Source organism: Podarcis raffonei, chromosome 17, assembly GCF_027172205.1.
Source record: "Podarcis raffonei isolate rPodRaf1 chromosome 17, rPodRaf1.pri, whole genome shotgun sequence".
Lineage (NCBI taxonomy): Eukaryota > Metazoa > Chordata > Lepidosauria > Squamata > Lacertidae > Podarcis > Podarcis raffonei.
Window position 1 is genome coordinate 26,486,049 of NC_070618.1, and position 13,445 is coordinate 26,499,493.

The 13,445-nt window shown below is 43.0% G+C and overlaps 1 protein-coding gene and 1 long non-coding RNA gene across 3 annotated transcripts in view; both read left to right on the top strand.

Moving 5' to 3' along the window:
* ADAMTSL1 (ADAMTS like 1) overlaps positions 1 to 13,445 on the top strand; it is a 478,676-nt gene that overhangs the window by 55,701 nt on the left and 409,530 nt on the right. The gene's annotated exons all lie outside the window — the stretch shown is intronic.
* On the top strand, positions 132 to 2,358 carry LOC128405308 (uncharacterized). Its single transcript, XR_008328263.1, has 2 exons — positions 132 to 217; positions 2,236 to 2,358. It is a non-coding gene; the product is annotated as an uncharacterized LOC128405308 (long non-coding RNA).

A 13,445-nucleotide genomic window follows, 5' to 3' on the forward strand; every position in this document is an offset into this window, starting at 1 on the left:
TTGTGATTTATTTCCCTACTTACCAGATGTACTGTGCTCTTCTACATCACTGAGGCAATATTCTCTGATGTAATAACGAGCTAAAGTGTGTCGATGGGTTGTGCATAGAAATGAGGAGAACTGAGGGCAAGTTGAAAAATAGCTGCAGTCTCGGTTTCTAGCCGTGCATGTCTACTCAGAAGTCAGCCCCATTGAACTCAGTAGGGCTTGCTCTCAGGTAAGTAGGCGCAGAATAGCAGCTTGATGTCCATATGTGTATCTGTGTGTGAAGAAAGGTTTCAACATTGCCACCACATTTGCATTGGTAGGATAACTCTCTGATCACAGTTCAGCCCCCCAAATTCTTTTTGTATGGAAAGCTGTTTTTTCTTAGCTTTTGCAATTCTTTTCCAGGCAATCATTGCTGTCAGTGCTGTTGGGAAGGTTAGTGACTTAGGGACTGGGTGTGTAGAGGAGAGAGGTTCAAGTTACTTTGGCAGCCTGTGGATTATTAGCAGGAAACAGCAATGAGGACTCTCATTTTTTTCCCCTTTCTGTTTTGCTACTCGTGCAGAAATTACAAGCGTGTATGCTGTTTCTGTGACATACAAACAAACAATTTGCGCTACACATAGCACCCTTGTGAAGTACCCCCCCACCCCCCATTGCCAGAGGATAGATGTTTGCATGTTGTTTGTAATTCACAGGAAGAATTTTTTTGTGTGTGTGTGAATGCTGTTGGCTAGACCCCAATGGGAGTTGGAAAGAGATTGTATGTGAAGATTGTTAACAGGGAAGATGCGAGGGTCAGGTCTGGCAGATGGTAGATGGACTACATAATAAATTTAGGAGTCTGCCAAATACACTGTTGACAGCTGCCCAGTTTTTTGCAATTCTTCAGCACGCTATCATCAAATCAGTAAAACCATTTAACTGAAGGGGGAAAGAGCAAGAATATCATATCCTTTTCATTTTATTTTAGGATGGGAGTTGAGCCCCCCCCCCTTATTTTTACAGGCAATACTGGCTATAAACATTTTGGAACAATTAGACTTTATTTGCCATTGGTTTGTACACAACAAACTGTGAGGCGATTAATAGCTGTGCATCAAGAAATATGGAAAATGTTCCCTGGTTGTTTATCCCTCTGCCACTTTTGTGCACTGTGCAGTTTTCAGAGGGGACAATAACTGCTGCCGTTGGCCTCTGTCTGTCTCGGGAGACAATGGAAGAGTTTGCCTTCAGGGGTGAAGTCAAACCATTGGAGAGTCACAGCGCCTGCTGTGGTTGTATTTGTAGAGACAAATACAGGAGAGACATGTTTTGTTGCTGTTAGGGCAGAGGAAGGCATCCGGTTGTGCTGCTGCAGATGTACCATAGCATTTCTTCTTTCTGCACTCTTCTCAGTGGTTATTCCTTCTCTGGTCACTGCTGTGGATACACAACCTGACTGATTGTCTCCTGGCACTATGGTTGTCTGCAAGGGATTCCCACATGGTGGGGTTAATGTCACCAGCCTTTGTGTCACATTTCCAGACATCTTTGTAATGCAGAAGCAGAGTTGGTCTGCCAGTGAGCTTGTTGTCTGATCAATAGAAGTGGGAGAACCCCCCCCCTTCTGCTTATCTTGAAAACAGCTGCTGGCATAATCTTCTCATTTCATCTTTCTATGTGTTTATAAATACAGTACTGGTGTTTCATTTCGTTTTTCAAAACACAAACTGGGGAATTGAACAGTGTATTTCAATAGTGCTGCTTGATTTAGCACTTACTGGACCTAATGGTCAGGAGCCCCTTTACCTTTGCTCTTTGGTTAATGTAATGGTTCTTGTTTTGATTTTGGATAGCAACCATCCACTGGTGATGGACTACCTTAGAGGAGGGAAGTCAACTGCTACAGTTCTCATGACTGGGTGGGAGATTTCACTTCTTTTGGAACCTCATTGTTCATAGCTAAATTTATCCCCCCCACCCCGAATTCCTGGGCCACTCAGTTCCATGGAACACTGAGGCATTGCCTTTATGCAGAACACATATGGAAAAGTGTTAAAGATGAGCTCCCATTATTCTGCTGTGACATCCTTTTGTTTCTCATTTAGCAGAGTCCACATGGCTCTGTTTATCATCCCTGTACATTAAGATGCTCTAAGGAATGATATTCAATGTGGTGAACAAATGCTTCCTCTCCTTGTCTTTTTCCTGAGTTGGGCCTTGACCTAATATCTGTTCTCACGTTAGATGTGGGTTTTCTTTCAGATTAGAAAATGACTAGAAAGATCAGACAAGATTTTGAACTATGGCTCACTGAAGATTATCAGCCCGGTCTCAAAGCAAAACAACAACAGTTCAATACAAACTTATTAAAACAGAATGATGTTAGGCCGAGCGTGGTTTCTGAGTCTGTTGAATAATGACTTTTTTATTGAAAATGTTATGGCGAGGCCAGCCACACTTAGCATTTATAGTGGAGGGGAAAGCCAAGCTTTTGTCCATGTGATCTGTACAGCAGAAACTGTATATGTACATAATCATGCAATTTGTATCCAAGAGTACACAATGTTAAAAAGGGCAAAGACTTTCTTAAAATATCCAAAAGCCATATTAACACCCAAATTAATGGAATATAACAACTTTCAGTATTTAATTTGTTGTCACAAGGAAATAATTACATATAATGGAAATACGTTTAATTCTATTATACAATTATGATCCAGACAGGCCTCATCTCACCAAAACAGAGATATGAAAAAGGTTATAATTGTCAAGCTTAACACCAGTTATTAATGGAATGCAAATTTAGAAAGAACACCCCCCACACACTTTTCAATGTTAGATGTTTTTCTTCATAATTCTTGCCAGACTTATACAGATAGGATAAATCTCAGAGATTTTGTATCCATCTGCCATTAAGTCCCCAAAAATGCAACTCTGGTTTCAAGAAGAGAGAGACATACTCTTAAGTCTTTAAAGCTAGATCAGAACAAAGCAGAGGCCAAACTGTTCACATTCCTAGTTCCTTAGCTTGCCTTTCAGGGGTTTAAGTATACTCATGCTTCCATATGTCTGTATTTAAAATATTTGAATAGACATTTGTAGGATTGCGCTGGTGGGTTCATATTTTCTTATAAGAGACTGTCTTTCAAAAACACACAGAACATTTTACAGAGAGCAGTAGCACAGAGCATCTAATGGTGCTGCGATGAAAAACAATACTTTAAAAAGTTGCCTTAGTCCTGATCCAAAGTTCACTTTCAACAGACAGAAATGCCCTTTCTGCCTTTTGAGTGGTGGGGTGGCATTTGCAGATTCCTCTTGGAGCTTCCAGTGCCATCAGCTGCCAGCATTCCAGAGCATCATCCAACCCTCTGGAGAGCAGTGTGGTAGGTGATGCTGGGGACTAAGTGGGGACTTCAACTTGTGGCCAAATAACTACTGATATAGCAGCTCCTCTCCCCCATGCTTTTTAACATCTACATGAAGTCGCTGGGAGAGATCATCAGGGGGTTTGGACTGGGTGTCCATCAATATGCAGATGACACCCAGCTCTACCTCTCTTAAGACGGTGAAGGTCCTGTCTGAGTGCCTGGAGGCGGTTGGAGGATGGATGGCGGCTAACAGATTGAGGTTGAATCCTGACAGGATAGAAGTACTGTTCTTGGGGGACAGGAGGCGGGCATGTGTGGAGGACTCCCTGGTCTTGAATGGGGCAACTGTGCCCCTGAAGGACCAGGTGCGCAGCCTGGGACTCATTTTGGACTCACAGCTGTCCATGGAGGCACAGGTCAATTCTGTGTCCGGGGCAGCTGTTTATCAGCTCCATCTGTGTCATGGTATTGCCGGAGAACGCAGGGGAGGAGGAGGAGAGACAAGCAGAGGAAGGGGGGCAGGAAGTGCCAGTGCAAGAAAGGAGGGGAAGTCAGGAGGAGGAAAGGCTCTCAGATGCTGGAGCAGAGCCTCAACTCCGCACAGGAAGCTCTGGCACTGACAGTGATGCAGTGCCGGTTCCATCTGCTCAGGAAAGGAGAGGGTTAAAGTGTAGGGGGCAGAGACATCAATTGAGAATGCCTTACCTCTTCTGTTGGAAAAGGGGCGGACGTAAGTCACTTCGGGAATCTGACTCTCAAGATTCAGACGCATAGTATGTGTGCTGCTTGTACATATGTAAAATAAAGACTGTATCTATGTATCTCTGAGTGAGCAGGAGCTTTTCTTGTGGAGAGTATTCTCAAGCCATCACAATCTGGTACACAGGCTGAGACCTTACCTGCCCGCAGACTGCAGAGTGGTGCATGCTCTAGTTATCTCTCACTTGGACTACTGCAGTGCTCTCTATGTGGGGCTACCTTTGAAGGTGACCCAGAAACTACAACTAATCCAGAATGCGGCAGCTAGACTGGTGACTGGAGGAGGCCGCCGAGACCACATAACATCGGTCTTGAAAGATCTTCATTGGCTCCCAGTACGCTTCCGAGCACAATTCAAAGTGTTGGTGCTGACCTTGAAAGCCCTAAATGGCCTCGGCCCAGTATACCTGAAGGAGCGTCTCAACCTCCATCGTTCTGCCCGGACGCTGAGGTCCAGCACCAAGAGCCTTCTGGCAGTTCCCTCATTGTGAGAAGGGAACCAGGCAGAGGGCCTTCTTGGTAGTGGTGCCTGCCCTGGGGAACGCCCTCCCATCAGATGTCAAAGAGATAAACAACTACCTTACATTTAGAAGACAACTGAAGGCAGCCCTGTTCAGGGAAGTTTTTAATGTGTGACATTTTAATGCATTTTTAATCTTTGTTGGAAGCCGCCCAGAGTGGCTGGGGAAACCCAGCCAGATGGGTGGGGTACAAATAATATATTATTATTATTATTATTATTATTACTACTACTCCCATACCAGAGAAGTGATCCACCAGATGATGTTCAGTTTCCATTGTCCCTGACCATTGGCCATGCTGCCTGGGGCTAATGGGAACTGGAGGTTCAATCCTGGTATGGGACAGCTGCATATTCCCGCACTGCAGGGGGTTGGACTTGATGACCCCCAGGACCCCTTCCAACATTACAATTCTATGATTCTATGAAATATCTGAATGGCCACAGGTCTCTAATCCCTGCTCTAAATAAATGCTATCCTCCAAGTATATGGATTGCCCCTACATTCTAATCTTAATGGGGAAGTCCTGAACAAAATGTCTAAAATGAGATTTCCAGAACGTGTGACATTAACACAGGTAAATGGAATTAATATTGTTACAAAAGTTGGGTGCCACATTCACTCTCTGCTGAGCAATAGCAAGATCCCAGGGGGTTCTAGGCACTCACCCAATGTTTGTGTTCCTTTGGAGAACTGAGACATGGCAGAGATGGTCATAGCTTTAAGAAACATGCTTTATTCACCTATTTGCACCTTCAGTCTGCATGGAGGGAGTCCAGAGCTTACAGCATGGTCATTTCAAGATGGGCTTGTCCCCCACAGCAGTGCAGCGAGCCTTCATCCAACCTGCCCAAGATGGATCCTAGTCTTCTTTCTGCCTCTTTCCTCCTCCTCCTTCTACGCAGCACACCTGCTAACAGGTGATTTTTCCTGACACTTCATACCCAGTTACCCAGGCAAACTTCCAAATCCCCAGTCTCTGTTCACACCTCAGGGCAAGAGGGGGGGGGACAGTTCTTTTGCTATGCCAATGGCCCTCAGTGGCCCTGTACTGTTTTCTGACGGCCCTGGCTTGGCCAGGTCGTGTTTGTTTTGCACAGGCTAGCCAAGGAATTCCTCTGCAACTTGCATTTCTCCCTTCACATCCCAACTAATCAAAATCCTTCCATTTATTAATTTTTAGAATTTAGGGGGGTACCCCCCAAAAAACTTTAACAATATGTTTGGTCTGATTTGTAGTTAGTTCAATGTAATTAACAAAGCAGTTGTTTACATGCTCAAAGTCCTTGGGTTACTTCAGAGGGCGAGGCTGCTATTTGCAAATAAACAATCCCAGCTGAGAAAACAGGATGTCACCCTGTCCAGCTCACTTCTCTACTATCTCAGAATACTTTCTAGTCACTGCTTGCTTGCTGTTAGTTGTGAAATCCACCCATCTCTGAATATGTGAGGTGCTGGACTCAGTACAGATTATGATGAATTACCCAAATGAGAAAGAGGGGGGTTCTTTTCAGCTCACCACTAGTATCTCTGGATCATTTTATTAATTCTTAATACACTGGAATCTTAATAACAATAACAATAACAATAATTTAATAATATAGTCTTAGGCCTTTTAAATACAGATGACAACACAAATAAGGATTTGTGTAGGGTTTGAAATCTCAGGTTAAACAGCCATTCTTTTTTATTATCTACCATGCTGAAATACATTTAAACATCTCAGTTGTAAAAATTATCAGAAAAGATAATTATTTGAGCATATACCACGAAGTTACTGAATATCTATAGGTGAACTATTTCAGTTATCAGCAGAGGAAAAATAACCTTTTCAGACAAAGCCAGCAACCTGATAATTTAGAAGCAGTGGAAAAAACTAACACTCAATAGACATTATTCCTGTTACTCACTTAGAAAACAGTTCTGCTTTATTTTTGTTGTTGTTTAGTCGTGTCCGACTCTACGTAACCCCATGGACCAGAACACACCAGGCACTTCTGTCTTCCACTGCCTCCTGCAGTTTAGTCAAACTCATGCTGGTAGCTTCGAGAACACTATCCAACCATCTTGTCCTCTGTCGTCCCCTTCTCCTTGTGCCCTCCATCTTTCCCAACATCAGGGTCTTTTCCAGGGAGCCTTCTCTTCTCATGAGGTGGCCAAAGTCTTGGAGCTTCAGGATCTGTCCTTCCAGTGAGCACTCAGGGCTTATTTCCTTCAGAATGGATAGGTTTGATCTTGCAGTCCATGGAAATCTCAAGAGTTTCCTCCAACAACATAATTCTGCTTTATACTCCAATGAAAAGCTATCCTGATGGTTCTGGTTCTTGGATCAAAAAGCTTTCTACTTAACATTCTACTTAATGTGTTTACAAATCCACCTGTGTAAGAAAAAGGATGGAAATTGAAATTTAAGGCACTTTGGCTTAACTATAGCTTCATATAAGTAGTAAACATGTTTTACTGTCTGCAGCACAGAAGTAGCAAATCATGGGTAGGCAAACTAAGGCCCGGGGGCCAGATCTGGCCCAATTGCCTTCTAAATCCAGCCTGTGGATGGTCCGGGGATCAGCGTGTTTTTACATGAGTAGAATGTGTGCTTTTATTTAAAATTCATCTCTGGGTTATTTGTGGAGCATAGGAATTCGTTCATTCCCCCCCAAAAAAATATAGTCCAGCCCCCCACAAGGTCTGAGGGACAGTGGACCAGCCCCCTGCTGAAAAAGTTTGCTGACCCCTGTAGTAAATGCATTTTAGAGTCACAGATTTTCTTAACTGTGATGTGCTTAACATCAACTGTGATATTAGGGTTAATATCAGGGTTAATATTACGTGAAAGGGATATTTTCCCACAACAATTACTGCATTTCACAGGAAAAAGTCTGGAAAGCCATCTAATTAATTCTTACTCCTGTCCCCTTTTTGGTAGGTGGTGGTGACTTATTTTGTTCCCATGTGTCATTTTTGGCTGGGCTGCATTTATTATGGTTTGTGACCTCAAAAGCCAGAAGTGGCCCAGGCCTCAACATACCTCTGAGAGGACCTGATGAGCTCCCACTTCAGTAAGATTCCATTGCCCCTGCAACTCTTTAGACCAGTTGTCACCATAGCTGCCAACTTTTCCCTTTTCTTGCGAGGAATCCTATTCAGAATAAGGGAATCTCTCTTAAAAAAGGGAAATGTTGACAGCTATGGTTGTCACATGATAGGATACCAGTGACCCTGAGAGGAACATTCAGTTGTTTCTGCCATTGGTCCTAGACCAGCCAGGATGCCAATGTCATGATAGACCCAGTGGCATCTAGTAATTCAATTGACCCTGCTTTTGCTTCCAAGCATATCATTCCAATCAAGACAAGGCTTTGCTTGTAACCATAGGGCTATAGGTCCCTATGACCCAAGCCATTGATACACACACCACACAAATGCTGAGAACTGCTTCTTCACTCACACATGCTATTTCAGCCTGTATTGCCAGTGTTGAGCATGTTTCTTTTGGGAGGCAGGAATTGTAGTGACTGAATGCTGGGAAAGCTATCTGGCTCAGTTCCCACTGCTGTGTATTAATAACAGAAGGCAGCAGAGATGACTGTACCTGTCATCTCCATGTAGTTGCCAGCTCTATCTGGGTTAAAGAGAACACCACCTTCTAATGCTGTATACAAGTCAAAAGTAATCAATCATTCATTCAGAAAGTACATTTCGCACCATATACAGAAATAATGTGCACTGAAGGATAACAAAAAAAAATTGTTTTAAGAGCTCTTGGTCCTTCATACATCTTCTGAAAATGGCAGAATGTAGCTCTTGGTAATGGAGGAAGCTGAAAGCATTTTCTTGCTTTCCCCATGAAAATCCTTGTATCTCTGTTAAACAAAACCCAAGCACTACTGTGGCTTAATAAGGTTATGAACACTGCATGAACACTTAAAACAGTAAGAAGTATACTGTGAAATAGCAGGAAGTTTGTCTTTTACAAAGTATGGTATGTCTATATGCTTTCACTCTTCCTTTGTCTGAACAAATGGGAACCCTATTTAAGATACTTTTTGTAACTGGTTTACAACCCTAGTAACAAATAGTCAAACTCTCCACTTCAACAGCATATAAGGGACATAAGCTGTAGAGTTGTTGCAACACCTCTGGCACTAAGTAGCGTTGCCTCTTAGCACAATTTTTTGCACCAAAGCCAGCAGTCATGATGAACAACAATTTTCTAATATTCCATTTCATCCTAAGTCACTGCTGCTTTGAACAAAATGAGGCCTTTGTGGTTGCTCAAAAAAACCACAACTATCCTCTTTAGTGATTGCAGGTCATGCTGTGATGCTGGTTTTCCCGAGTTGGAAGACTGAAATTCTTAAAAATGACATATGACTGCCGAGTAATTTCTCTCCCCATGCCCCCATCCCAATATATTCAACCACCTGTATATTTAGACTTTATATTGTAAGTTTTTGTATCTTGTCTAATATGCTGCTCTTGAAATGTTAATTAAAATGAACTGTAAGCTGACTAAATGGATGCCAGTTGACTTAATGGAAGTGCAAGGTTCTTTCAAGAAGAATGATAGAAATACAGTGGTACCTCGGGTTACATACGCTTCAGGTTACATACACTTCAGGTTTCAGACTCTGCTAACCCAGAAATATTATCTCGGGTTAAGAACTTTGCTTCAGGATGAGAACAGAAATTGTGCAGCGGCGCAGCGGCAGCAGGGGGCACCATTAGCTAAAGTGGTGCTTCAGGTTAAGAACAGTTTCAGATTAAGAACAGACCTCCAGAACGAATTAAGTTCTTAACCCGAGGTACCACTGTAGGCATGAAACGTCAGAACTGGTTGTGAAATGGGCTCCGAGGGTGGACTTGGGCCTTTCAAATTTCAACAATGCTCTGTGCAAGGCCAAACTTTGGTGCCTCTTTTGCCTCTTGTCTTCCGTTCTGCTCAGTTCACTATGTCACAGTTGCGATGCTTACTGTATTCTTGTGAAACATGGACCAATTATAAACACCATCTCCAACTCCTCAAAAGATTCCATCAACAGTGTCTCCGAAAATTTTTACATATCACTTGGGAAGACAGGCAAACTAATAGCAGTGTACTGGAAGAAGCAAAGATCACAAGTGTTGAAGCAATGATTCTTCAACATCAGCTTTGTTGGACTGGTCATGTTGTGCAGATGCCTGATTATCGTCTTCCAAAGCAACTACTCTATTCCAAACTTAAAAATGCAAAGCATACTGCTGGTGGTCAACAAAAAAAGGTTTAAAGACTGTCTCAAGGCAAATTTTAAAAAATGTAGTATAAACACTGACAACTGGGACACAGTGGACTGTGAGCGCTCCAATTGGAGAACAGCCTTTACCAAAGGTGTTGTGGGCTTTGAAGACACTCAAACTCAGGACGCAAGGGAGAAACGTGCTAAGAGGAAGGCACACTTGGCAAACCCTCACCGTGATCAACTCCTGCCCAGAAACCTATGTCCCCACTGTGGAAGGACATGTGGATCCAGAATTGGCCTCCACAGTCACTTAGGGACCCATTGTTAAAACCGTGTTTATGGAAGACAATCTTACTCAGCCTCGAGGCATCGCCAAAGAAGAATAAGAAGCCCTGCAGCAGCACCTGTCACATTGCCCTAATCCTCCTTTCTGGGTTATAAGACTATTGCATGGTTATAGATGTTTTTTTAAAAAAACCCAGAAATAGTACAGTGGTACCTCGGGTTAAGTACTTAATTCGTTCCGGAGGTCCGTTCTTAATCTGAAACTGTTCTTAACCTGAAGCACCACTTTAGCTAATGGGGCCTCCTGCTGCTGCTGCGCCACTGGAGCACGATTTCTGTTCTCATCCTGAAGCAAAGTTCTTAACCTGAAGCACTATTTCTGGGTTAGCGGAGTCTGTAACCTGAAGCATATGCAACCTGAAGTGTATGTAACCAGAGGTACCACTGTACAAGAATGCCCATGCATGTGAATGCAGTAGATACAGTTCAAGTAAAACAAACTATTTGGTCCTCTTGCATTTTAAGAACATATTCATATTCTCTCTATCTCTCCCCCACCCCAATTAAAATCAGTAGGGCTTAAAAGTCCTTAACTGTATATATAATTTTTTGAAAGAAATCTTACATGGAGGTTGCATTTAAAAGCAGTTACGGAACTAAAGATTCGAAAGGCACATACTGGCATTAAATAGAAGTTTTGTCCCTTAGCTTTTAATTTTATTATTATTTATTAAATTTGTCGGTCACTTTATCTCATCCAGGGCAACCTGAAGCGACTTACAGTCAAAGAAACAGACAGTGAACCCCACATGGATACATTAAAACCAAGAGGATAAATGTTTTTAAAAGCATCCCACACCAAGCTTAAATATCTTTAACAAGGAAGGAAGGAACAAAGGAAGCTGGTTTATACCAAGTCAGACCACTGATCTCTCTAACTCTGTATTGTTTACACTGGCTAGCTGTGGTTCCTCAGAGTTCCTCAGGTAAGGGACATCCCCATCTCTACCTGGGATAGAACATCAGACCTTTTCAGTGCCAAAAGTCTCTTCTCCCAGCAATGATGAAAGCCTCTGTCCCGTGCCATCATCATATAGAATAACATAATATAGAAAAAATAAATTCCGTGTTTACTGCACAATGATCTGAGAACAGTTAAAAAGTTCGAGCTGCAAGAGTGTGACCCAGCTTGTTTCATTAATAACACATGTGACAAAGATCAGAGCATATCCAAACTGGAGAGATAAAAAGAAAAAATTTCCAGCATCATAAAAAAACTATATTCGTATACCATGTAGTATTTTAAAAAAACGGAATAGAGATGCATCAGTTATTAAAACCAGTTTTACCATTGGCAGGAAACATTAAAAATCCCATCCCAATCAAACGCATCTGGGGGAGAGGGGGGGACATAAAAATCAAGCATGGGAAAAAGACCCTCAAACTTAAGACTTCTCACGGAAAGATGGGCCTGATGAAATTATTTAAATGATGCACACTTCCTTTTGATATGGAACTAGCAGGGAACAGCTGATATTAGATACGATGAGAAGTTCTCCACCCGCAACACTGGGTGGAAGGAAACATTGATTTTAATTTAGCTTGCCACAAAGTGAAAATAAGGCTTTTAAAAAGCCCCCAAACAACCCTGGGTTTACTTGAACATGCAATGGCCAGGATCCAAAGAACTCTACAAGGAGTTCCATGTGCCTAGGGGACTGTGGTTTTGTGTTTCTCAAAAACCAGCCTCCGTGTGTGTGTGTGTGTGTGTGTGTGTGTGTGTGTGTGTGTGTGTCAACAGTCCTACTGAGCATGCGTGTGATGGGTGTTGTCAGTAAGGTAAAAGGTAAAGGACCCCTGGATGGTTAAGTCCAGTCAAGGATGACTATGGGGTTGCGGCGCTCATCTCACTTTCCAGGCCAAGGGAGCCAACGTTTGTCCACAGTCAGCTTTCTGGAACCAGAGTGCATGGAAACACCATTTACCTTTCCGCCAGAGCGGTACCTGTTTATCTACTTGCACTGGCATGCTTTCAAACTGCTAGGTTGGCAGGAGCTGGGACAGAGCAACAGGAGCTCACCCCTTCGCGGGCATTTGAACCACTGACCTTCTGATCAGCAAGCCCAAGAGGCTCAGAGGCTGCCACCCGTTGTCAGTACGGCCTGCCAAACCCCTGTAAATCAGAAATGTCTGCACCCACATTATGTGTTGGGCAGTACCCAGAATGAACCTGCCACTCAGCTCTTTGATTCTGGGGAATGGGAGTATTTAAAAGCATACTTTGCCCTGCTCCAGTATACTTACAGACGATCTTTCTAAGGTGTAGCACAGGAAGTAGGCACCTAGATATACCTGTAGTTGATGGAATGGAAACCATCCAGACAACAAAGCTTGATATAAAGTTTCCTACCCTGAAGCACCACCAACTGAGATTTGCACGTGTGTGTTCATCACTTGATGTCCCATCACTTGATAACATGTTGTTGAATGTTTGAATTCTTTCTAGTGGTCTTCTGACCTTTATTCTATGAAGGGGTGTTTACGCCAGTTCCTATATGGACAGAGAACTTTGGATAAAGAATCAGATTGATGTAAGGAGAGGAAGATAAAAGAAATTCAGATATGGGGGTATGGAACTGAGATCCTTAATATTATTGTTATCTATTAAATTTATATGCTGCCCTTCATCTAAAGATTTCAGGGCGGTTCACAAGATAAAAATATAGGGTAAAGGTAAAGGGACCCCTGACCATTGGGTCCACTCGTGGCCGACTCTGGGGTTACGGCGCTCATCTTGCTGTATTGGCTGATGGAGCTGGCGTACAGCTTCTGGGTCATGTGGCCAGCATGACTAAGCCGCTTCTGGCGAACCAGAGCAGCGCACGGAAACGCCGTTTACCTTCCCGCCAGAGAGGTAACCAGAGAAGTAACTATTTATCTACTTGCACTTTGACGTGCTTTCGAACTGCTAGGTTGGCAGGAGCAGGGACCGGACAACAGGAGTTCACCCCGTCATGGGGATTTGAACCACCGACCTTCTGATTGGCAAGTCCTAGGCTCCGTGGTTTAACCCACAGCGCCACCCGCGTCCCTTAAAATATAGTATAGAAGACCCCAAAAATAGTTAAAGCAAAAGTAAAACAATAATCCCCGCCCCATCATCATATATGATGTTTGGACTAGCCTTCTGCAACCTACTGTCCTCAATATGTTTTGGACTATAATTCCCATCACCCCTGACTTTTAGCAAGGACTGATGGAATTATCATAGAATCATAGAATTGTAGAGTTGGAAGGGACTAAAAGGGTCATCTTTT